This window comes from Amblyomma americanum, chromosome 3 (assembly GCF_052857255.1).
Source record: "Amblyomma americanum isolate KBUSLIRL-KWMA chromosome 3, ASM5285725v1, whole genome shotgun sequence".
In the NCBI taxonomy this organism is placed as follows: domain Eukaryota; kingdom Metazoa; phylum Arthropoda; class Arachnida; order Ixodida; family Ixodidae; genus Amblyomma; species Amblyomma americanum.
In genome coordinates, this window is record NC_135499.1 from 114,361,372 (window position 1) to 114,386,333 (window position 24,962).

General features: G+C 51.8%; 1 pseudogene; it reads left to right on the forward strand.

The window, feature by feature from the left end:
- Positions 1–318: 318 nt before the first annotated feature.
- LOC144124022 (uncharacterized) overlaps positions 319–24,962 on the forward strand; it is a 66,985-nt pseudogene continuing 42,341 nt past the window's right edge.

The following is a 24,962-nucleotide window of genomic DNA, read 5'->3' on the forward strand; positions in this document are numbered from 1 at the left end:
GAGCACAGAACGTGCCCTGACCTCTGGAACTCAACTTCCAAATGAGGGTTTTGCAATGTACGTAGAGGATGTGACACGTCTCCGCCATCGCACCTACCCGGCCATGAGTGAAGAAAAAATCTCCGGCACCTGATGCGCGGCGTAAGAGACCAGCTTTTTTCCGGCCTCGTACGGAACCCGCCCAACACCGTCGCGGAGTTTCTGGCCTACGCCGTGCACATAGAGCAATTGCTGCAGCAGAGGTCCAATCAGTAATCCCGGCAACTGCGTCCAGTTCCGACGCTCTCCACTTTGGACCAGTTCGACCCCGATCCCAGGATGAATCCGAGCTGCCTTCGCCAACTCATTCGTTCCATGGTCCGCGAGGAGCTGCAGCACCTTCAAGGAACATTTTCCCCTCGCATCGATTGCGTTACCAGCGTCATATCCGCGATGAAGTTCAGCAGGCGCTCAGGGCACAAGCCGCTGCGGTCGTGCCGGCGCCGCAACCGGCCCCATGCGTTCCCGCGCCGTACCCTGCCCCTATTCAGCCAGTCACGTACGCGGACGTCGTGTGCCGCCCAGCATCATTTCCTTGGCCTTCACCTTACACCCCTCCAGTGGTCGCGGTGCACGCTCCTCAACCGTTTCCTTACTGGGCTGATCGGCGCCAGGCACCGCGGAAGACTGATCTCTGGCGCACTGCGGATCAGCGCCCGTTCTGCTACCACTGTGGTGAATGAAGCCGGCCATCTCTACCGGCGGTGCCCATATCGCGAAACGGATCTGCACGGATTTTCTCTGTACAGTCCCCGTCCACGACCTGAAGAGCACCCTCAGGACATCGGCGAGTATGTCGCCCGCCAGCGTAGTACTCTGCCTCCTCCCCGCCACCTGTCTCCCCGCCGCGAGTCGCGCTCGCTTTCTCCACGCCGGTTTTCGCCTTCTGAGTCCCCTTATGCCTCAGCACAACATGGTTCCTCCAGCCCTCATAGGGAAAACTACCTCCGGCGACCTTTGCAGGCGAGGCAGCCGAACGCCGATCCTCCGCAAAGCTTCCACCGCCGCACCGACCGACTCGCCCCGACGTCGAACGCCTCATCGCCGCACAGTTTTCCCCGACACGTCACCTGAATCGCCCGGCGCCGCTACCCCAGTCGCCGACCAGCTTCCGCCTCTGCACCGATTGAGTCACTCCCAACAGCCATCAACAGGCCGCGCTGAAGGCAGGATCCCCTTGGACGTCCCTGTTCTCGCCAACGTTAAGGAGGTCAGCGCGTTGGTCGATACGGGCGCAGATTACTCCATCCTTAGCGGACGGCTTGCGACTGCCCTGAAAAAAGTGACGACACAGTGGGAAGGCCCCGAATACGTACGGCCAGCGGACATGTCGCACCGCTCGGTATGCTTGCGGCCCAGGTTACGGTTCGAGGCTGCACCTTCGACGCCACTTTTCGTGTTCTGCGCGAACGTTCTCGCGATGTCATCCTTGCATCGACTTTATTCGCGAGCACGGTGCTATAATAGACCTCCCGAATCGCTTGGTGACGTTTTCTACCAAAATGGATACAGCAAAGCCGGCGCACCAGGGTTCTCGGTCCGCCCTGCGAGTCGCCGACGATAACGTTACGGTGTCCCCGCGTGCCAGCATTCTCGCTACAGTTACCTGTGACGAGTCAAATCGGGTACTCTGGGTTGTCGAGCCTAATGTCTCTCTCGTACTTACTAAGGAGATTGCAGAAGCACGAGGCCTTGGCTGCCTTCATGACGGTTGGACAGAGGTCCTTATTACCAACTTTTGCAATGAGCATCGACATCTATTCCGTGGCACAGCCATCGCTTACGTCGACTATGTTCATGAAGTGGCCGAATGCTTTGCTTGCGAGAAGGGCACACCTGGAGGTGACGCAGAAGCGCTCAAGGACGTCAACATAAATCCGGGCCTTGCATCCGCTGAAAAAAGGCAACTCCTGGACCTCTTGCGGGAGTTTCGTACGTGTTGCACGTCGTCGTCTAAAGTGCGACAAACGTCGTTATTTATGTGCCTTGATAGTTATGTCGAACAGAAATGCCGATAGTCGTTCGGGCGAGTACACCGCATCATCACGCATGAAGGAGCTCGACCCCTCCATCAGCATCCCTATCGTGTGTCCCCTCGGGAGCGAGATGCTATACAAACAGAGATCAAAGAGATGCTCATGGACGGCGTCATCCAACCGTCAAGCAGCCCGTGGTCGTCTCTTGTCCTCGTGAAGAAAGACGGAACACTGCGATTCTGCGTAGACTATAGGAAACTTCGTGTGACAAAAAAGACGTGTATCCGCTGCCGCGTATCGATGACTCCCTCGACCGTCTTCGTCAAGCCAAGTACTTCTCTTCGGTAGACCTCAGGAGCGGTTATTAGCAGATAAAAGTCGATGAGAGGAACCGTGAGAAAACCGCTTTTATCACACAAGACGGGCTCTACGAATCTCGCGTGCTCCCATTCTGGTTCTGCTGCGCTCCGGTCACTTTCCAAGGAATGATGGACACCGTGCTCACAGGTTGAAGTGGCAGACATGTCTTTTTTATCTTGCTGATGTCATCATTTTTTCCGCAACGTTCGCGGAACATCTGCACCGCCTCAGAACTGTCCTCGAATCCGTTCGTTCCGCCAACCACTTCCTCAAACCACAAAAATGTCACTTTGGGTTCGCCGAATTGAAGTATCTCGGGAACCTCATTAGTGCTGATGGAATCCGAGCTGACCCAGAAAAGCTTGCTGCCGTTGATGCCTTTCCAGTCCACGTTCACAAAAAAGCAGTCCGACGTTTCCTGGGCCTGTGCTCCTGCTATCATTTCTTCATTATGAACTTCGCCCAGCTTGCCAGCCCTCTGACGCTCCTAACCCGGGATGATGCATCATTTTCCTGAGGCAATGAACAGCAAACTGCCTTCGACGAATTACGACGCCGACTCCAATCGCCACCAATCCTAGCACATTTCGACGATGATGCCGACACGGAGGTACATACGGATGCGAGCAACGTCGGTCTTGCCACCGTTCTCGTCCTGTGGCAAGACGGTATCGACAAAGCAATTGCCTACGCCATTCGCGCACTGTCGCGCGCTGAGTTGAACGACTCTACTACCGAAAAAGAATGTTTAGCGGTAATCTGGGCAGCAGCTAAGTTCCGCCCGTACCTGTATGGCAGACCGTTTTGCGTCATCTCCGACCACCATTCGCTGAGCTGGCGGAAAAATTTAAAGGCCCTTGCCCTTGCGGCCGCCTCGCACGTTGGGCATAACGCCTGCAAGAATTGGATTCCACCATCACCTATAAGTCCGCCCGGAGACACACCGGCGCTGATAGCCTGTCACGCGCTCCCGTCTACCGTCCTCCACAAGACACCATCGACGGCGATCGCTTCCTTCGAGCGGCCAGCACGTCTGAGCTCCTTTCCAGACAGCGTGCCGACACCGAGCTGCGTCTGCTCATAGAAAATCTCGAAGGTGGGCACCCTGAGATACCACGGTACCTGCCTCGTTTGCTATCATCGTTCTGCCTCTGGAGCGGGCTGCTTTATAAAAATAACTCTACTACCAGTCCGACAACTTACCTGCTCGTCATACCGTCTGATTTACGGGATGAAGTTCTCCTTGCCAGCCATGATGAAGCGACTTCCGGCCACCTTGGTTTCTCACGCACCTTGTCCCGAATCCGGCAGAACTACTGCTGGCCGCAGCTGAGTAGAAGCGTCAAGCGTTATGTCCGGACATTCCGACAATGCTAGCGGCAGAAAAATCGGCCCTCAAGCCTCCGGACTGTTTCCGTGCATCGAGCCGCCACAAATACCGTTCGGCAAAGTCGGCATGGACCTTCTGGGGCCATTCTCTCTCTCGTCGACTGGCCACAAGTGGATCGTAGTCGCCACAGACTACTTGACCCGATACGCTGAAACGGACGCCCTTGCTCGAGGTACTGCCGTCGAAGTTGCCAACTTCTTTATGCACGGCATCGTGCTTAGACACGGCGCCCAATCGACCATCATTACTGACCGAGGCAAGGCGTTTACAGCCGGACTCTTACGTGACGTCTTAACGCTTAGCCATACAGCTTATCGACCAACAACAACATATCTTCCCAAAACCAAAGGTCAAACGGAACGGCTCAACAAAGCATTAGCGGACATGATCTCGACGTACGTTGACGCTGAACATAAAACGTGCGATGAGATCTTGCCGTACGTCACCTTCGCATACAATACAGCGACGCAGGAAACCACCGTTTACCCCGTTCCGTCTCGTCTATGGGAGAGAGGTCCGCATTATGTCGGACGTGATGCTCCCGTACGGCGATGCAGAGGTACCCCCTGAAGCAGGCCACTTCGTGGAATAAGCAGAGCAAGCCCGTCAGCTGGCCCGCTTGAACATTAAGGACCAGCAATCCGTCGATGCTCGACAATATAACCTTCGCCACAGGGCCGTACACTACGAGCCGGGTGACCAGGTATGGGTGTGACACCCGTGCGCCGCAACAGGTTGTGCGAAAAGCTTGTACGAAGGTTGTGCGAAGAGCTGGTACGACATTTTCCTGAAGAACAGCGCGAACTTGGACACGCCCGTCTCGTGCCTTACTTCTGTCCGTGCCCAAGTTCGCGCTGTTCTTCATAAAAATGCTATAAAGAGGACGCTCGAGATACGATCTCAGCAGTACGAGCGTCCGGCTTCCCCGATGGCTTCCGCCATCGTCGATGTTACCAACCCTGACGTGTTCCCGTGTTCCGGGACACCATACGGGCCATCGTACGCGAGGAGCTCCAGAAGCTCTTTTCGACGCATCAGCCGTCACAAGTTTCATTCTTTTGGGACTCAATTCTTGATACGTCCAGCAGGCACTGACACCAACTGAACATATCCGAGCAAGATTGTCACAGGGAATGCATACGCCGTAGCAGTTCGTCGTGCTGGCCTTCCTCCAGGCCTCCGCCATGAGGTTCTGCCTGCATGCACCCAGCGTCCGTTTCTCGACCTCTTCTGGTGTGCCCACGCAAAAGCGACGTCTGGCACACTGCCGATAATCGCCATCTGTGGTACAACTGACGCTGATCACGTGTACCGCAGCTGCCTTTACCAACGAATGCCTTTACCAACGAACCCCGGCCAACGCGCCGCGACTGCAGCTTGGTCAGCTGCCCCCTGAGATTGATGATTGCCTAGCCACGGCGTCCGGTGCGCCATACCAGTATTGCCGGTCGCCGCCCCCGCGACATTTCTCGTCTCCACGACGTCCATACGCCGGCCTGACGCGAAGACAGCCACCTAGTCCCATTCGGGAAAAGTAGCATTGACCTTGGATGGGAGGTTGCTCATCGGGAAATGTTCTAGATCCCCCCCCCCCTCCCGCTGCAATGAGGCGACCGCGCAATTCCCCGCCGCCACGACACTCACGACTCTGCTACACCGCTTCGACGCTCCAGTTCTCTGACGCAACGATACCTCAAGCGCTCGATTGCGCATGGATGTGCTGTGTTGTTTTTTCATATGTTCCAACAATGGCGAAATCAAAAATACACCGAGTGAGACCTCGAGCGTTGACTAACGTTTTTTCCCATTTCCCCCATAGTGGCCTTGTGCCTTCCTTTCAAAACAAATGACTTTCTTTGAATCAATTCATCCTAAATCTAAAAATCATATAAGTTGATTTCTAAGACCTACCAGTGCCCAGGAAATATGGAATGCATTCATAGCTTTCCCGAAAAATAGAAGCACTCATGTTAAAAGGTTAATGGGTATGTAGCCGACATGTCATAAATATAATTAGTCCGGTGCGAGAGCAATGATTAATCTCGAATGTTTAAACAGCACATTTTCAAGTGCCACGTAGATTGCAAAAGTAATCATAATATTGAAACGTGGCGACAAGAACCTATTATCAATTTACAGGCCTATATTGATACTGCCTGTCTTTGTAATATAGTATTGAGAAATTAAGGTCAGAGCGAATTCGTTCTGTAAAAAAAACATCAAATCATTACCGATGACCAATCTGGCCTTGCAAAAGGTTTGTAGTGGCGCTATCGCCACCGTCAGAGGTGAGTCGCCTCGGCTTGCAGCACGCACTGACACCGGCAGCGCGAAGCCACACTCCAAGGAGATTAAAGTAGTCGACACCTGGTTCCCGGAGTGATCGCTTCGTCCGCGTCACACTGTCTAATTTCTAGGAGACTAAGTTTCCGTCCCTCTACAGTTTGGTGAATTCAGACGTGATGGATGTGAACAACGCCGCCACCGGTGCGGCGTCCAGGCCCCACGTCCCGGCCTATGTATCGGCTGCGCAGGACACCATTTTGGACTCGGAACCCCGCCGTGTGGTTCTCACAACTAGAGGCTGTGGTGTTCAGCGCTCGGCGCATCACTTCAAAACGCTTGAAGTACTTTTACGTCGTGTCTACCCTCTTCCCTGAGATGATTGACACATTTGACGACATTTTGAAGACTCCCGACCCTTCTTCCCTGTACGACCACTTCAAGGCCACCCTGAGGGCCTTTCTGGCTCTCCCATTCCTGTCGTCACCCAGTGCAAAGTCCTTGGCTTCCCTACGCATGCGGCGAAAGACCAAAAAACCAAAAGGCAGCTATTGGCATTTGTTCCCAGCCCCATGATATGAGTTACTCATTTCAGGCTCCTGAGTATACGACCCTTGATTATGCGGCTACATTCCTTGACAAATTTCTAGTGATTGAGGTTGCCTTATAGAAGATCCTCGGTAATGTTGATCAGGTGATTTTACTTGCTGCTGGCCTTTCTGTCCCGACTGCGCTCGAAAGCTCGAGGGTTGCTCTTCTGAGCAGTTCTCTAAAACTTTTAATTCCACCACAAGTTACAGAAGTGCGTTTTCACTGTATGGGTTCCTGGACATCGTGGCATTTATTCTAATGTGACAGCAATTTTTTAGCGAAGTGTTTTCTTTACGGATCTGTGGTGCCATGTATTCCAAACAGTGTACGTTTGACGCAGCCCGCTTTCAACGTCTCCTGCAATTGCACTGCTTGCTGTTCGAGCCCTTACTTACCAGAGCGAATTTTCGGCCTTTGAAGTAACTAGAAGTGTCCGCTAATGCAGTTCGCAGCAATGAGAGCTGTCTGGGACCCTCTTGCGGTGCAGAATACCATGAATAAGTATTTACTTGTGTCGGGAGTGGTTCTCTCTGTCGAACCTTTGTGAATCACGCAGCGAATCACGAAGGGCAGTTTTTGAGATTTGTTTCTAGGAAAGTGAGAGGGAGGCGATGAAGAAGAAATGGCAGCTAAAACGTGACATCGGCTCCGGCTTTTGTGACCAATTTTGCAGTGCTAATTATTTGTTACCATGGTATCTGTTTCCACTGTGTCCGTGCAGGTGCGGGTTATCAACCGGCACCGGTGGCTACCAAAAGGTACGGTTTTTCGCCAAATTCTGTGGAGGTCAGCGCCGCTCCGATAGGCCTAATCGAACAGCTTGGAACTGCCCATAGCCAGGCCTAACCTCGGCGAGGGAAGGCTGGTGTCTTCAGGCGGCGGCTGTACAAAGATGTCCACAGAGATGAAGACGTTCATTGTTCGGGACTTGGCGAATTCCGGAGTTAGCCAGATGTGTGTTGAGGCACAAAGGGAAGAAATTTCTTCCGAGGAATTCAACAACGGTGCAGACTGGTCGCACGTAGGCTGGCGTATAAAGACCTTCACCGGCGAGGGGATTCCCGCTCGCTAGTCAAGACTTACGACGAACTTCGCCAGGAACGTGAAAGATTCGATGACGAGGGCTACAGGGATGCCGGACAGCCTAACATGAGAGGAGACCAAGGTGATATTGCGGCCTGGAGGAGACCTTAACATCGCGAGGACTCCGTGCCAAGAACCGCATGACGACGTTCAACGAACTTGCACAGTTTCACCGCCTGGCTCGAAGGACTTTCCCACCATCGCACCTGGGGCTGAGCCGAGCAGAGGCGGTGCTGTTCAGACAGTTACAAATTGGTTCCTTACCCACTACAGTGTTAATAAATCATCTTTACCCAAACGTATACGTGAGTGATGTGTGCCGCGTGTACCAGCGAGAGGGGGCCACCCTGACGCACTTCCTATGGGATTGCACAAAGTTCCCCGACGAAGCTTCGACAAGTACAACGATTCCGCCGTGACTCACGGCTGCGGCGGAATGCTATTACCTCGAAATCCAAACTGGGGCCGTCCAGCAGGTCTCGGCGGCTGTTTAAAGACAAAGGCCGAGCGAAACCGACAGAACGTTGCCCCTCAGTGCGACCGACCGCGGGAGTAACACGCGCTGGATTTGAGTAGAGACCACCCGCTGAGAAGGCGTCAGGTCCCGCGTCACGGCGCCATTTAGTCATGGTGCCGTTCTGCCGGCGACTTAACAAAGTTGTTTCCTCCTCCTCTCTCTTTCTAGAAAAGTGAAAACTCCTTAACAATGGTTGAAATCATCCTGCATATTGCCAGGTGGCGCTCAGACTAAAAGACGTTGACGTGCACGGCACTGTACATGAAAGACGAACGTTCAAGTTCCGGGCTTCCCTTCTGTATGATGTACTGTCAAGTGGTACCATCTATTTCTTGTCACCAACACCATGACATATCAGCTAGAGGTGAGATCACATGTCCCGTACCTCGACAGTTAGCAGGAGTTCCAGCTCTATATCCATTGACGCGCCTGTTCACATGCCAGCCGTCTGCTACGAGGCTTAGCACCTGAGTTTTCACCATCGGGCATGTCCACGGAGAGACTCGGCCCCAGCGCAATGCCTGCCGCGACCAACCCTTACTTCACGCTCCAGAACCCCCGCATCCCAAAGTCCTTCCACTGCGACATCTTTGAAGACTTGTGAGTTGTTCCAGCACTAAGAGAGTTGCCGCGTTAAACCAGTGGGATGACGCCGCCCAGCTATGGACCGTTAACTTCAGCCTTGACGACGGCGCTCGCATTTGGTTCCGATGACACGCAGAGCAGCTGTCTTCCTGTAGTAAGTTCCGGCGTCGTCTCCTGAAAACTTGCAGCAGTTCGGATCGTCCCGAATGGGCAGAATGCCTTTACAATCCCGCGATGAGCGTATGTCGAAGACACGATGTGCCTCTTCAAGCGCTGGGAACTGACGGCGTTCCAATACAAAAAGGTGCGCCATCTCAAGCGTGGGATCAAGGAGCAGCTTTTAGCTGGCCTTGTCCGAAGGTTTCCGAAAACTGTCACCGAGTTTCTCACAGAGTACTACACCATTCAGAAGGTGCTTCAGCAAAGAGCTTCATTCCAAGATCGTACCGTGGTCGCCGCCTTCGTTTCCGCTAGTAGCCATTGCATCGAACCGACGCCTCTGTATTAAGGGACCTCATCATTTCGATTGTGCGCGACGAATTCCGGCTCCCAGCTCCACTGCGAATGTGAGCGTGGACGGCCCAGACCAGAGACGGCGTCAGCTACCGCATCCAGGGCTCCTCCATAATTTCTGTATGAAGCCGCATTTCGCGCGGTGAGCGCAGAAGCAAGCGATGTGCAGGGACGTCGATGCCGCAGCTCCGGCAGAAGCTCAGAGACTGCCGGTGATAACGTAAACACCCAGGAAAGACCTCAACATCCCAGAAGTGGACCTTGCAGCAAGCGCTTGCGGATAACAAATCCATCGCCATCGGGTTTAGCCAATATTTAGGCCTTTCGGGGTGGCTAACGCTGAATGTTTCCGGGATCCTTTCGAAGGGGCAAGTGGAACCTTGTCCCCTCATAAAGGTGACTACGCGACGCCAGCAAACCCACTTGCTCTGTTCCTTTATTCTCTCAAATGCTTATTTTTGCCACTTGTTCAAAACCCCTACTACTGGCGTGCGACCCCCCCCCCCCCCTCCCCGAGACTGCGTGCTGTTCACTGCAGATTTCTGGCCTCCTGCCTCCTAAATTTCTCTCCTCTCGACGCGGATGACCTCGTTTTCAAGCACAAGTTCTACTGGCGGGAAGCTTCTCTACCAGGTGTACTGAAACAACGCGCTGAATTGAACAGCGCTGACAGGGACGAGAGGAGTGGACTCCAGGTTCGCCTCGATGGCACTGCATGACGCGTTACGCTAACATTCTTGGATATAGCCTTGTGTGATCAGTTTTTAAGTTTTTAACTGGCCTCTGCCAAGCGTGTACAAGACATTCGGGCAATGAGGTACGCCCTACTCTCTCAACTCTGCGTCCCAACACGACTCTGCCCACTCGCTTTGTTGGCGTTGCACCGCGTGCTACGCGAATAAGCTTGACTATTACCTTTTTTGAACCTGCACGCATTTCTTATTGTGTAAATAGTTTGTGTATATTACCTCTACCACTATCCTACCTTCCTGTCCTCTCAACTCTATCATTTCATTTCTCCATTCTGCCTGCTATCCTTTATTTCCGCTTCCCCAGCTCAGCTTCTTCAGTGGAAGATGCCGGAACTAGCAAAAAAAAATATTATCCTTCCTTTTATTATTATTTCAATAAAACCCCTCACTACAACCCCAGCTTCTTCGAACCTTTTCTTGTGTCGTTGTTAGCCTATCAAAAGATGGCACATATCCACACTGGGGGATCGGCCAAGAATCGGGTGGCTATTCACCTGAACGCAGTTAACGAAAAAGAAAAGCACGTGGGAGCGCAACACCGGTGAATTTTTCGTCATGAACAGAAAATGTATATAAGGCGCAGCAGCAAAAAACGCAATGTCATCCGCATGGACGTAAGTGCGTACATGGCGGTGGAGAGGAATTGAGCTCAACAAAATATTAAAGAGCACAGGAGAAAGAACAGCTCCTTGGGGTACACCTCGCGTTTGTCTGTACCTCTCTGAATGAACACCATTATGGACGCAAAAGAATTCCCTGTTATAAAGAAATGCAGATATCCATGCAACTATATAATCTGGAAATTGAAGAGAATGTAGCCTATGTATCAGGATGGAAAATGGAGGAATGTCAGGTCGCGCTGAGACTAAAAGACGCCGAAGTTCGCCGGCTCCCCTCCTGAAGGTCGTATATTGAAGTGGTCCCGTTTATTTGTTGTCACGAACATTATGACAATATTTTTTCTTACCTTACTTTTATTTTGCAAAATATGTGCATCATGGCTTCAATATCTTAATTGTCACGTAATATCTTAATATCTTCAATATCTTAATTGTCATGTAATACCCCCGATACAAGGGGGCCTTTAAGGTAAATAAACTGAACTGAACTGAGCTCCAAAGCTGTGAAACAGCGCTATGCGCAAGAACTCTGCTTCTACACATGATGCCATTCGTAATTTTTTCTGCCGAAATATTAGCATTTTCACAAAATGAAATTCACCATTTGCCTACTGAATTATGTGCGCAAATATGTGGAATAATCAAGAAAATTCAAAATTTGAAGCACTTAGGCAAGCTGATCACCCGTGAAATCACACTGTTATGAATGTTATGTACTTTATCAGGCCCCGCCACTTTTTTCACTTATAATGTGTGCTGATGTTCGATACAGCTTCTTTGCATGATTTACTTTACCAGTTCGTTTAAATCCAACAGTGTGCTGCCTGAAATCGTGGATAGCTATTGTAATACCCTTCGCGTTACTCTACTAGTCATTCTCTTAGTGTTCACTAGCTGGAACCATATAGGTTAAAATGTTATTCTGCTGTGCAGGTGCATACTCGACCTGGTTGGAACCCGGGTAAATCCTGTCCGCACCGATCAATTGCTAATGAACAATATGGCTGTCAGATCTTTTCAAGATACCGTTCTGAAGAAACTAACGACGAGCCATCGTGCACAGTCTCACGAAAGAGAGCCGCGTTACAACCACCATACGCAAGTAATACTGCCAAGCAAACCATGAAAATCATGCCAACTGAGATGGCGCATGGCGCGTGCAAGGTGTACATGACTTCGTGTTCATATTGTTAGGGGAATAAACGCCCAGGGCACGGCGTAAACCGACCAAGTGCCCTGGGCGGAAGAGGAGGAGGCGCGGGGAGCGCGCGGAGGAGCGAGCGCGCGCAGAGACGAAGACTGGAGCCCGCCAGGCGGTGTTCCTGGAGCTCTCTCCGACCAGGCGTGGTTTCCTTTGGGCGGGACCGTCGTCCCGTTTCATTTTGGTGGCAGCGGTGGGATGGCGGCCACCCGCGCTCCGAGTCAGGCTGCGGCAGCGGCCGAGGACGTCGGGCGCCCTCAGGCTGACGCGACACACGGCGCGGCGGACGGCGCCGATGATCTCGGACATTCCGACGGCCTGTTCCTTTCCCCGGCGCTGGAGGCCGCCTTTGAGCGCCTCCATCGGCGAGTGGGCCGTCTGTTCGAGCGGCTGTAGAAGGTGGAACGAGAGGATGGCGTCTGTGGCGACGAGGCAGCGCCGGACCAACCGATTAGGACAGTGGGTGAGCTAGGGGCAAGGACCGAGCTGGCTGCAGGTGGCGACGAGCGTGAGCGGAAGAGGACGGTGCGTCGGCCGCGAGGTGGAGGCGAATTGGATGCCTGTGAATGTTCCCTTGCCGCGCCCAATTATCCCGCAAACGCCCGAAATGTCGATGCAGCCGGCTTGAAGGTCGGCGTGGGGTCGGTTGTCCTGCACCATGTGATGCTTGCCGCCTCGCTCACCGGAGTGAACCTAGCCAGTGTGGGACGTCCTTCGTCAACTGCAGGCGCCTTCACCCAGCTCACAAACTTTGAGGAAACTTAAGAAAAGCATCACGTCACCCATGCGCTCGGGCACCTAAGGTGAATTGTGACATTGCGCGCAAACCTACTTTCAATGGACAACGCTCGTTATCGCTGCGTGGTTTTTTGAAAGACGTCAAACATATCTATGCTACAGCGTGAAATTTGGGTGCGCCTTACTGCAATGCAGTACGATCTGCCGGCATAGTGGATACAGAATCCCTTCTGACTTCATAAAATATGGACGAGCCTCCTATTATATACAGCATTTCCGCATGGACGGCTATTCACTTCTCAGAAGTGCCGCGAATAGCTCTGGAACACAGCCAGTGTAATGCAGTCTAAAACACAGTCTTAACATAGTCGCAATCGATGTGAAAAAAGACATCAACATGTCAGTATTGCTTGCGTACATAATGCGGCAAAATTTGGGTCGTATCTACAGAGTGTAATTTTTAGATTCGGTATATAATTCGAAATGTGACGCCTGGTTATTTCTTCTGGGAATAGAATGTCCGAAAATACTTGCTAACACAATGCACGCCAAGCTCGGGTCGCTTATGGCGCACCGAAAGCGCAGCAGGCATGTTTTAAAAATTCAATTCGACCATCAGCAATACAAAAAGTGGTCCGAGGCCTGGGCCGAAATTGTTAAATTTTTAAATTTGCGAAATAGATCTATCAGGGAATAAAAAGATTGTAGAAAGCAGTGGCACAATTCAAAGCAGCAACTCCAGGTGACACAGCAACAAGCGCGACAAGAGCCTGAAAGCAGTGACCACTGTTTTTCTATAAAGCTTAGTTAGCACAACTGGTACTATATATATTGTATACAACAGCACCGATTTAGTAAAGACAAGCGATGCAGTGAAAGTTGTATTCATAGCAGCAAAAATCACCGTGTGTTTACTTTTGCGTTATTGCAAATTTCAGCGACATCTTGATTGCGAAACGTTGAGGTCAGTCGCAGCGTTCGTCTCGCAGGAAAGGGTGCAAGAATTTTGCTCCGTTTTTGTCTCTGCCTGCCCACTGCGGTGAAGCGCCAGATGCCTCGCGCTGAGTTAACTGCCATAATAATATGAATTCATCAGAGTCAGCGCTTGATTTTAATCGGCAAGAATTTCAATAAAACACATCAGTAAACTAAAACCAAACATCGCAATGATCGCCTATTTAAATTAATGGTGCTATTTGTGTAGCAAGTTTGATAAGGAACGCAGTCCTTCGTCAAACGGCGATGAATCTGGATCCTCCTGGGCACCCGACTAACATAGCGGCTTCCTTCTCGAGCTCGTTGAGAAAGCGGTGCAGCCTTCCGAGCGACCCCGACAGCGAAGACACCATCCAGTACTTTAGTGAGGGCAGAAGTGAAGACGGCTTTGGGACATACCTCAGCCGGAAGACCAAGAGAAGACTGCTAAGAGCCGGTTCGTCATCGAGCGAGTCAACTGAAAAACCAAATGGCGACACACCGACACATATCACCATCGTCCTTCCTGTGCAGCCAACCGACAACATGAGGTGGCATAAGTCTCTGTGGAACCATAGGGGCTCGTACCGAACGAAATTAAAGACATTCGGGTGAATACGCGGAGGAGAGAGGAGAAAGACATATATAAAGAGCGTAAATGCTGGGTATGTTAAGTAGGAGAACCCATTGGTCCCCATCATAACCCGGCCTCTCACAACCAACAATTTCTGGTAGAGGGGACAGTGGCTGTGAAGGGTTCCCTCCCAGTGCTCATACGTCGGTTGGGGTTTGCTGGCCAAGCATGGGTGTTCTCGACATTCCCAAAACTGCGTGAACGAGTGTGCCAAGTGCTCCCCATAAGGGGTAGGACGAATCGTATGTGTCTGCGTACCATTTACTCATCAAGTAGAGATTGGGTACAGTATTAGTATGTAGTCGCCCGACTATGTTCTCTTCAAATTTGTTAAGGATTTTGTGACGAAGAGGATGTTTCCTTCTTATGCTCTTATAGTACTCCGTAATTTCTGCGTAGCTTAGTGAGGGTGAGGGGTTTTTAACTGTGTCAGAGAGAGGCTGCGCGCCAGATGCTCGGAGGAGAACAGCTCGAACAGCGGTGTTGGCCGCCTCATAGCAAGTCGTTGAGAGTTCAAGAAGATCTGAACGTCAAGGCGTCAAGAAGATCTGGACGCTCGAAGGATTAGACTTTTCCAAAATTTCCCAACACGGAGCGCCAACATGAACTTAGAGGTTATTGCGTAAAGCTGCTTGTGAGTCGGACACAACCGCTGCCTCGTTTTTTTTTATATTACTAGTGCAATAGCTGCTTCCTGAGCCGATGTGGTATCCACCGCTTGGATAAGGCTGCTTGCGATTATATCCCCCGGGGGTGAAACTGCTGCAGTTTGTTGCCGTTGACGTCCACCATACGGTTGCGCTGGATTCACTGAGGGCCGTTACTCAACTCGGTTGTCTATTAGTCCGTACGGTTATCCCGCTCGGCGGGGCTGAGTCCTATTCCGGCGTAATCTATGACGTCTAAGAGGCTATCACAAATGATGATTTGCCCATCCTCGTGAGGCCGACAAACGAAGGCGCCGCAGTTCTTCGGCTATCACGTCTGGGCAATGTGAAGGTTCAGTTCGAAGGCGACAGTCTTCCGTCACACGTGAAGGTCGGCTATTTTCGTCATGCTGTGCGGCCTTTTATACCAAAGCCCCTTCAGTGCCACAAATGTTTGAAGCTACGCCATGTGAGCGGTATCTGCGGTAACTCCTGTGTGTGCTCCCGTTGTGCCGGAGCTCAACGCTGCGTCCTGCAACAACGTAAAAGTTTTTAGGTGTTCTAGCTGCAACGGGCCCCATGACGTGTCGTCTCATGACTGCCCGCGCATAAAATGAGCGTGCCGTCCTAAATTAAATGGCTCGGTACAACTCCACGCACCGCCAAGCTCCTGCTACTGTTCGAAAAATACGTTCTCGCGGCAAAAAAAATCCAGAAAGGCAGCTGCCAGAAGCAGCCCCACCGACACGCCCATGGCACCTCCGTCCCAACCCTCTCCCGTGCCACCACGCCCAAGTGTGTCCTGTCAGCGCAGCCTGGTCAAGTATGGTCAGACCTCATCGTGTGCGAATGCTTGGCCAGCACTTCCGCCGTTACATCCTTCCGACCCTCCTCAGCGTAAGCTCCCATCGTCCAGCTCAGCAGTCTTACAGACGGGCTTCCACAGCAAGATCTCCAAGCCCTCGTGACCCTTAGGGCGCTAGTCAACGGTATTCGCTCTCTGCTCTTTCCCACGTTTCGTGAGGAAGTAGAGGCGCTGCGCTCTAACAGTGGAACACAAGGGCCTTGAAGTCACGAATCTCAAGTTTCCAACAATATGTTTTTAACAACCAATTACCGATATTGGTCGTCTGTGAGCCTAACTTATCCCAAGCAATCAGGCTTTCCAGGTACGAGCCCGTCTCCGCCCCCGCCTCCCCAAGCGGGGAGCGAAGCAAAATTCTGGTTTACACTCGCACCGACTTGACGTGTGTTTGCTGCCCAGTTCAACCCCACAATGAGAATGAGTACGCGTATTTCCTAGTAAAAAAAGGACCCACCGAGTTCACACTGATTGAAGCGTATGCCTCCCCTCCTCTCATTTGGACTGTGAGAGGTTGAAGGCCATCATGGAGGCAACCCGGCCACCTTGAGGCATTAGTGGCGATTTCCACACACACCGCGAACTGTTGGGAAGACCTAGAATCAGCGCCAGGACAAGAGATCTGGCCTTATTTCTTATTACTTATTGAATGACGGCAGCCGGACGCACCAGCGAGGCGGCTCCTACAGCAGCTGCCTGGAACTGACACTAGTTGCGCGGTCCCTACACCGCGTTTCCACTGGTTTTGTGATGTGGAGTCTCCTGGAAGTAACCACATACTCACCTATCTCAAGATTCCAGGCCTTGGGCCGTCCTGCCCAGCCAAATGCACACATTTCCTGGACGGCATTAAAACACATATGAAAGAGGCGTGCAAAGGAGCCCCCACTTCTTGTTTGGAGGGCATTCTAGTAACTGCAATGAAGGCTGATAAACTTTACCTCACGTCAATTAGAATGCTTACTGACTTTGATAAAGAATTAGACGTAGAGGACGAAGTTGTTCCAGACCAGAACGCTATATTTTTGCCTCTGCAGTTTTATCGTTTTTTCTCACAATCAGGGAGGCGCCGCTCCCTCTTCGTGACGGCGATGGAAGTGGAGAACGTCACGCCTCCTCTGGAACTCGGTTGGTCGGCGGCAGCCGCCCAGAGGAAGGGCTTCTACCAATCGAGCGAGGCAAGCAGCCAGGCCACCGTGCTGCACTCAGCCACAAGCGAGGACTCCTCGGAGGACGACGAGTTCGTACCAGTGATCAGTAAGAGAGCGAACAGAAGACTGCGTAAAAGTGAGGACACGTCCTCAAGTACATCTACTGTTATCACTACGGGGGGGGGGGGGGGGTAATCCGACTGTGCGGCCTGCTCGTGGGCCCCCCTGCCACCGGATACGGGCCGGTGTAGTTTCGGCTACTAGGCTTTGTTCAGGTGCAACGCCAGCGGTGGGGATGGGCTTGGCCGGGCCCATGGGAGTGGCCCCATGGGAGTGGCAGCGACTCCCAAGCGACTGTGTGGGCCAGTCGCGCACGTGTGGTCCGATGCCTGTGCGGAGGCATGCCTGGTTTCACAATCAGGTTGGACTCGCGGAATTTAGCTCGAAAAGCGCTCGAAAATCAAAAGGCCTCTGCACGCGGGGGCGTGCGTGGCTACCGGCTGGCGCGTCGGTTTCTGGTCACGGAGAGGCCAGGTCCGCGCGGGGGTTTCGAGCAGAAGGGCTCCTCGGGAGCGATGTCCTCGGGGAAGCAGCCAGGTATGGCTGACCCCGGGGCCGTGAGGCCAGAGCGCGGGACGCCGAGGTACGGGGGACCTAAGTACGACCGATGCGAAAACCGTCGATGTTGTGGAGTAGCGGTGGAGTAGGCCCGGGTTATCTCACCCTCGGCCAGGTTCTTGGCTTGTCGCCCGGTCAGCCCGGCCCTGAACATTCCCTCCTCAGTAGGTGTGGAGAAAGCTAGGCGAGGAAATAAGTGCAAGGCTGGTTGCTTGGAAGCACAGGTGGGTCCCCGGGAGGCTAATTCCATTGGCTGGATCCACCACACATACTTTCGGAGTCTGAAAAACCGCGAAAAACACTTGACGGTTAGTAGCTGTGCAGCGATTCGCAAGTCCGAACCGGACCCCTAAAGTCGTGGAGGAGCCCGAGGCAGGTGCCCCGGGTTAGGATTTCCTGTCTCCGAGTCGGAGCTATTGCGTCGTTGGGTGGTCGGGCATCCCGTGAGTGGAGCCGCACCATTGGTCAACATCGACGCCGTCCCTGTCCTGGCCAAACAGGAGTCGAGCAATGATAAAATGAGGGTCAATGTCTCGCTGTCCCCAGTCCCATCCCATTACCCATAACCCTTCCCTCAGTCCCATTCCCACAACCTACGTCCCACCCCCTCCGCTACGTCCCAGGGGAGATCAGGGGAGTCTCCCCGGGCCCGTTCCCCCGGCTGTGGGTCACTTTGTAGCATACCCCTCTCATTTTTTTTTTATTTTCCCACCTACGGGTGGCAAAAGCACAACATTGCCTTCGGGCCTTTTCATTTATATTACGATTGGATTAAGCCTGTTATACTTAGTGGCACAAGCAGGGGCCTATTGGTTTACATTCTTTTTCTGGATGCCCCACCATACTTTTTTTTGTTATCACTACGCGTGGTGCACCGGCGCATACAGTCCTGTTTTTGCCTGAAACGTCCAAAGACAACCCCAACCTGCTGAACAGACATGCTACATCGGTGTTCCTCGAGGCTTGCGTCCCGGGGGTGATCAAGGACTACAGGATCAAAAGCCGAAGGAACCTCCTTGCCATCGATGTAACGGAGCGGAGCGCCTTGGAAGTCTAGCCACCATCAAGCAGATCAAAGACATCCCCGTCCGCTCTCTTGTTCTTGAAAACAATGGCACAACCGCTGGCGACATTTACGACATCGTTGCGAACATCTCTGACTCCGACCTGCCGATACTCAATAAACCAGCGGCGAACAGCATCGAAATAACCAAAGTTCAGCGCCTCGGCAAGCCAAGGTGCGACAAGCTCACTTTTAAGGGCGATTGTATTCCACTGCACGTGAAGGTTGGCCACTTTGGACATGCAGTTCGCCCATTCGTCCCGAGGCCGCTTCAGTGTCGGAAGTGCATGAAAATTGAGCATGTAAGTGGTGTTTTTAATAACACCGTAGCGTTCCCGCGCTGCTCTGAAGCACATAGCGGAGACAGTTGTCGCGCTACTGTCTTTAAGTGCACCAACTGCCGTGGCCCTCACGACGCTTCTTCGAAAGTCTGTCCCCGCCTGAAGAAAGAAGGGCGGTGTTGAAGCAAATGATGCGAGACCATTCAACGCAGAGAGAGGCCGCAGCTGCGGTGCGTTGGCGTCGTTCTCGTCGTCGACGATATGCTAGACAAAAGGCTGAGAGCGGCAGGGAAGCACCCATCGCTCCTGCTACTTGTCCTCCCCCACCACCGTGTAATGTAAGGCCGGTGACTGGTGAAGCCGGAACTAGTTCTTCAGAGGTCAAATGGCCACCATTGCCGCAGCCACGCTCGACCTTGGTGTCTGAGCAGGCACCACGCCCCCACTGTCCCACGCCTACAGCTGAGCGAGCCCGGGGAAGAAATCCAGCCCTAGGTGAGGAAGTGCAAGTGTTCGCCTTCTTGAGGTCCGTTATGAATGCCATGCGTGTGATGCTGTCTAGCTTTCACTCGCCAGCAGTACTTAATGCATTGCAGGTTCTGGATGCGCTAAATCAAGTCCTTGCAGCTTTTCAGTAGAACACACATTTCCAGTCCTTGTGATTTGTGAGCCCGATTTACAAAATAACATCCGCGTGTCTGGCTATGAAGCGTTTGCATCCTCCACGCACAGGGGAAATAGCAAGGTCATCCTCTACATTCGAAGGGAGCTTATGTGCACCATACGGTTCCCCCTCACAACCATAACCAGTACGTCTGTTTAACGATGAAATCGAACAACCTGACATTTACGCTTCTGGGCACGTACTTATCTGCAACAACAAGATTTCACGCCGACAGACTAAGGGACTTGTTGGCTGCAACACCTGGGCATTGGATCGTCACTGGTGACTTTAAGGCGCATCACGCCATGTGGCAAGGCATCCGGATGAATTCGAAGGGGAGAAGTCTTGTCTGTTTCGCCTCTGACTACGGCCTACAATGCCTTGACGACGGTTCTCCAACGTATATTCGCGGGCTGTCTTACAGCAGTTGTCTCGACTTGGCGTTTCTGTCTCGGTGCCTTGCGAGACGCGTCCGGTGGTTTGCCGATGTAGAAGCGCATGGATGTGACCACATCACATATATTATAGTTCCTGGTCTCGTTGGATGCAGATCTGTCAAACGTTTGGAACGAATAGACGAATAGACTCGTCTATGTTTAAAACCTTTATGATGTGCATTCACGAGCGCATCAAGGAGGCTATGGAACACGCGAAATCTTCACATTACACTTCCCTTGGGGTCGCACAGGGTGGATTACTTAGCCAAACGCTTTTCAATCTTGAGGTTGTCGGCCTTGTCGATGTACTACCACAGTCGGCGAGAGTCTCACTCTATGCAGATGATATTTGTATCTAGGCATCAGGAGTTACGCGACCACAAGTTCGAGCAAGGCTTCAAAAGGTGGCAAGCATTCTTGCGGCCTACCTCCGCGTGCAAGGCCTGGAGTTTCCTGCTGAAAAATTTTACGTTGTTGCCTTTACACGCAAGATCATATCCCATTACCCCTTTCGCATAAATGGGTCAACAATACCCTACGAAAGAAGCCATCGCTTCCTTGGAATAATCATCGATCGCAATCTAACATGGAGCCTACATGTCTCGTACATGAAAAGGCGACTGACATCAATCGTTCACGTTCTCTCCTTTCTCGGAGGGAAGTCGTAGGGAGCATCAGTGCAGTCGATGCTCCAGCTCTGCACCGCATTATTCATGGGATTCGTTCTGTACAGTATCCCTGCACTAGGAAACTTGAGGAAAACAAACATGCGGTGTCTCTAAGGTATTCAGGCCCAAGCTCTGCGGACGTGCCTAGGACTGCCAAAATGCGCGTCTACAGCCGCAACAGTACTCATCGCTCAGGAGAATCCAGTGGCTGCCTATGTCACACTCGAAGCCTTGAGGGCACATATTCGTCACCTCTCTCGGATTCCCGCACACCATCTTGTCAGATTTCCTGCTAACCGGCCGGGTACATCGTTTGCGATAATTATTGATGCATATCGCGACTTCCTGCCAACCCAAATTACACCAGCCTGTAGACCGTCTCCTCTATCATGGAGTCTGCTCCAACCTCGTGTGCTTCTTTCCATACCGGGAATCAAAAAGAACGCTGATTTATCGTCGACAGCACTAAAGCTCTAGAATATTTGCATGAGAAACATGGACACCGACTGGCACGTATACACCGATGGCCCAGTGACCCCTTCCAGTTAAGCGGGATGCGTAGTAATCCCTGAAAAGATCATAGTTAAGAAAGTGAAAACATCAAACCGGACTTCATCGACTGGGGCAGAACTCACTGCTATTCGTGTCACCATTGAGCATATCAGTGAAGAAACACCCCAGCAATGGTCTGTTTTCACTAACTCAAAGACAGCCCTCCAAGCGTTACAAATTGCTCTTCGTCACGGGTCCCATGAACAACTATTTGTCGGGGAAACCCGAGTGCTCCACCACACAGCCATTAACAAAGGGCACGACATTGTTTACCAATGGCTGCCAGGACACAGCGGCATCGCAGGCAACCACCACGTGTACGAGGCCACGCGAACTGCTCACCATGAGGGCGATTTTGTGTCCATCCCCATCTCGAGAGCCGACGCAGCGGGTAGGCTTAGACCACTGTCGCGGGACATCACGCTCGTCGCGTGGAACTGAGGTCAATTCTCGCATTCGCGGTTAAAAACCTTGGACCCAGATCTGAAGCTTCGGCTTCCATCCGGCCTACCACGACGTGAAGCAACTTTGTTGTGTCGCCTGTGGCCTGGTGCAGCTTTCACCAAGCACTACTCCTTCTTAATAGGTATCGCTGAAAGCCCTGCAACTGCATCTGCGGGTGTGATGAGACTATAGCCCACATTCTTTGTGAATGCCCGGCCTACAGCGCCGAAAGACAGTCTCTCTGCCGTGCACTGAAGCATCTAGACTTGCGCCCACTGACGAAAACGAAGGTTCTAGGCCACTGGCCGCGGCGGTCCTCGACAGTGAAAGCCTCCAAGTCACTTCTCCGCTTTTTGAAGACTTCTGGCCTGCACGACAGGCTGTGACTTTCCTGAACGCTGTGACTTCGCAGAGCGACTAATTTCCTCGAACTGTCTTTTCTCCTTTTCTCCCCTCAACCATTTCCCCCTGTGCAGGGTAGCAAACCGGCTATTTTTCAGGTTAACCTCTCTGCCTTTCCTCCTCCTCCTCCTAGACCACCTAAGTGCTGTTTGGCGCCGTGCAGAAAGACGTTACAGAAGGACAAAAATGCGTAAGGAACCTAAGAGAAGTGTGACGTTTGCCGAGAAAAATCAAGCGACGAATTGACACGCTGGCAGACCAGCACTGCAAGTCTCATTTCAGACTCTCGATCCTCGAAAGCTCACGTCCCTCATCTGGCGGACGGTGCAGGGTTCGAACGCTTCCACAGTAAAGAAAGCCTTTCAATGCGTTAGCTCTACATCAAGACCGTCACCAGATTGAAGTGGCAACTGACTACGGCAGGAGAATTGCGTTTGCAATGACTACCTCGACTTCTTAGCGTACTCCACCTGCATCATGAGATTCAGCGAGAGTTGTTACTCGTATGGAAGTTGATGCTGCCTTTGCAGAAAATTAAGCGTTCGTCTTCAACAGGCCCAGATGGCATTACATATTCTGCGCTGCGCCAGCTTGGCCATGATGCGCTAAAGAGAGCTACTCAACCTTTCCAGCCATTCATGGCAAAATGGTGTTCCTCCGCAATGGAAATCCAGTCGCCTGATACACTACTAAAACCAGGGAAATCCCCGCTCAACCTAACAACATTCAAGCCAATAGGTTTGGCCAGTTGTGTGGGAAAAATAATGGAAAGAATGATTCTGACGCGCCTTAAGTGGTACCCTGAGCACTATATAAAGTGTTCCCTAATGACATGGCGGGTTCCGGCTAGGGTCACGCCTCTATAGAAAACGACCTTGATCTTGTGTCCTCAACGCAGCAACAGAAACGCCAGAAGCACGTGTGCGTGCGTGCAAGACATCGGCGAGTGCTTGGCCGAAATTAGATTTTAGAGTCTTGATCATACTCGGGAACCTTGGCATGCCGTTTGCACCGCCTCGACCCCCTACTTCAAATGAATTCTCCATCATGCCTCTCCCTTGTAGTTCTATGCTTTTATGTCGGCTGTGGCTGGGAGTGGCCCATTTACAAAATCCTACTCCTACTTAAACGCTATGGCAAATTCTCCTGCGTGTGAGAACTGCGGGCGCGACGAAACAATACAGCACCAACTTTGTGACTGCCCTCAGTATTAGCGTGAGCGAGTCCTTCTGGCTGCAACGCTCCGCCGCTTAGATCCTCGTCCACTTACAGAAGCCAAGGTACTGAGTCCTTGGGCTAAACATTCATCGCAGACGACAGACGTGAAACCGCTGAACAGAGTACTGAGTTTAAGGTTATAAACATTCAGCGCGTGCCCTGCATGCCCTGCTAGCATTGGCCTTCAGGCACGTGAAATAGAGATCTCCCTTTCCTCCCTCTCCTTTCTATCTCACTTCGTTCTCCTTCCCACGAACAGGGTAGTCTAATGGGTGTCGGCTAGTTAACCTCCCTGCCTTTTCTACTCACCTTTCTCGCTCTTCTTCCCCTAGAAAGTTATACTACCCTTGATGGGAGTTTGCCAGTGAAGCCGACATTCGCAATCCCAGTTGTCGGCTTAGCGTGCAAGACCATTCGGCCACGAAACCCGCAAGCGGAGGAACAGCTGCTTCATTTTGCTATGAACCTTTTGAACTTCAACAGCTTCCAGACTTGAGTCGTAGATTCTACATCTCAAGATGCGAAGAGAGAAACAGTGTAGCAGAATGTGACAGTATACTAAGATGAAGCAACATGGTTAGGAATCTGACGAGGTCGAATGGCATTAGCCATAGGAATAAATGGTAACCAGGGAACACTAGGAGATGCCTTGTTTTCGAGGTGCAACTAATGTCTCCCGAGGTAAAGGAGATTATAATGAGCGCAGAAGCGCCACTGTAGCTTAAGCGGCAATACACATTTAATATCGTCCCTGTGAACGCCTTCCCATAACCCGATATGCCTCAAGTGCTCCAGGCATACGTCAAGTAACCCTCAGACTACATACAATGCCTGTGGTATAGACCGCTACTAATCCCTACGCCGTCATGTACACATGGACACAAACCATGACAGTGGACATGAAATTCCTTGCTACACATACAAATGATGTCATCACCAACTCCGAACAAAACGGTGGACGACACTGAAACTTTGAAGCCGCAAATCTTCGTGTGTGCAGGGAATCTGTCCCACCAGCCGGGCCTTCTAGCATGCGAGCTCCATTAAAGCCCAGCGTTTGTGCCAAGCCCAGTGGCAGCGCCAAGAAAAATAACTCATAAAATAACGATTGTACCGCATAAATACCGTTAGGATACTCGAATGCTTACCTCAGTGTAGAAATTCCACGCAGCACAGACTGGACGTCGTTCGCCGTCGCAAAGCACTTACCGTTTAAAATGCGAAGCTTGAACTGAATCCTTCTTCGTTTCGACTGTCCTGCCGAAATGACGCTGTATGGTGCACCAGTCTGCAAAACAACGCATAGACGTTAGCCCAACTCTACTAGCATGCGAAAAAACAATATTATCGCCAAAAGCATATATTAGTGCCCGAGAACAGCGTATTAGGCAATATGGAACATAGAGCAAGGACAAGGCTCGACTCTACCACGCCAATTTTCGTGAAACCACAGCTCGCAATAGGCAGTCGCTATAGTAAACTTCTGTGTTAACCGGCTAGTAAATAATTTATTTCTGAAAGCTCTGCGCTAAAAAAAAACGTTCACAGAAAAAAAAGGAGGACAGACGACAGAAAAGAAGCGCAACTTTCAACTTTCAACTTTTCCTGTCGTCTGTCCTCTTTTTTTCCTGTGAACGTTTTTATAGCGCACAGCTTTCAGAAATGAATATGTACCAACTAGCCCGTCAGAAAGTTGTA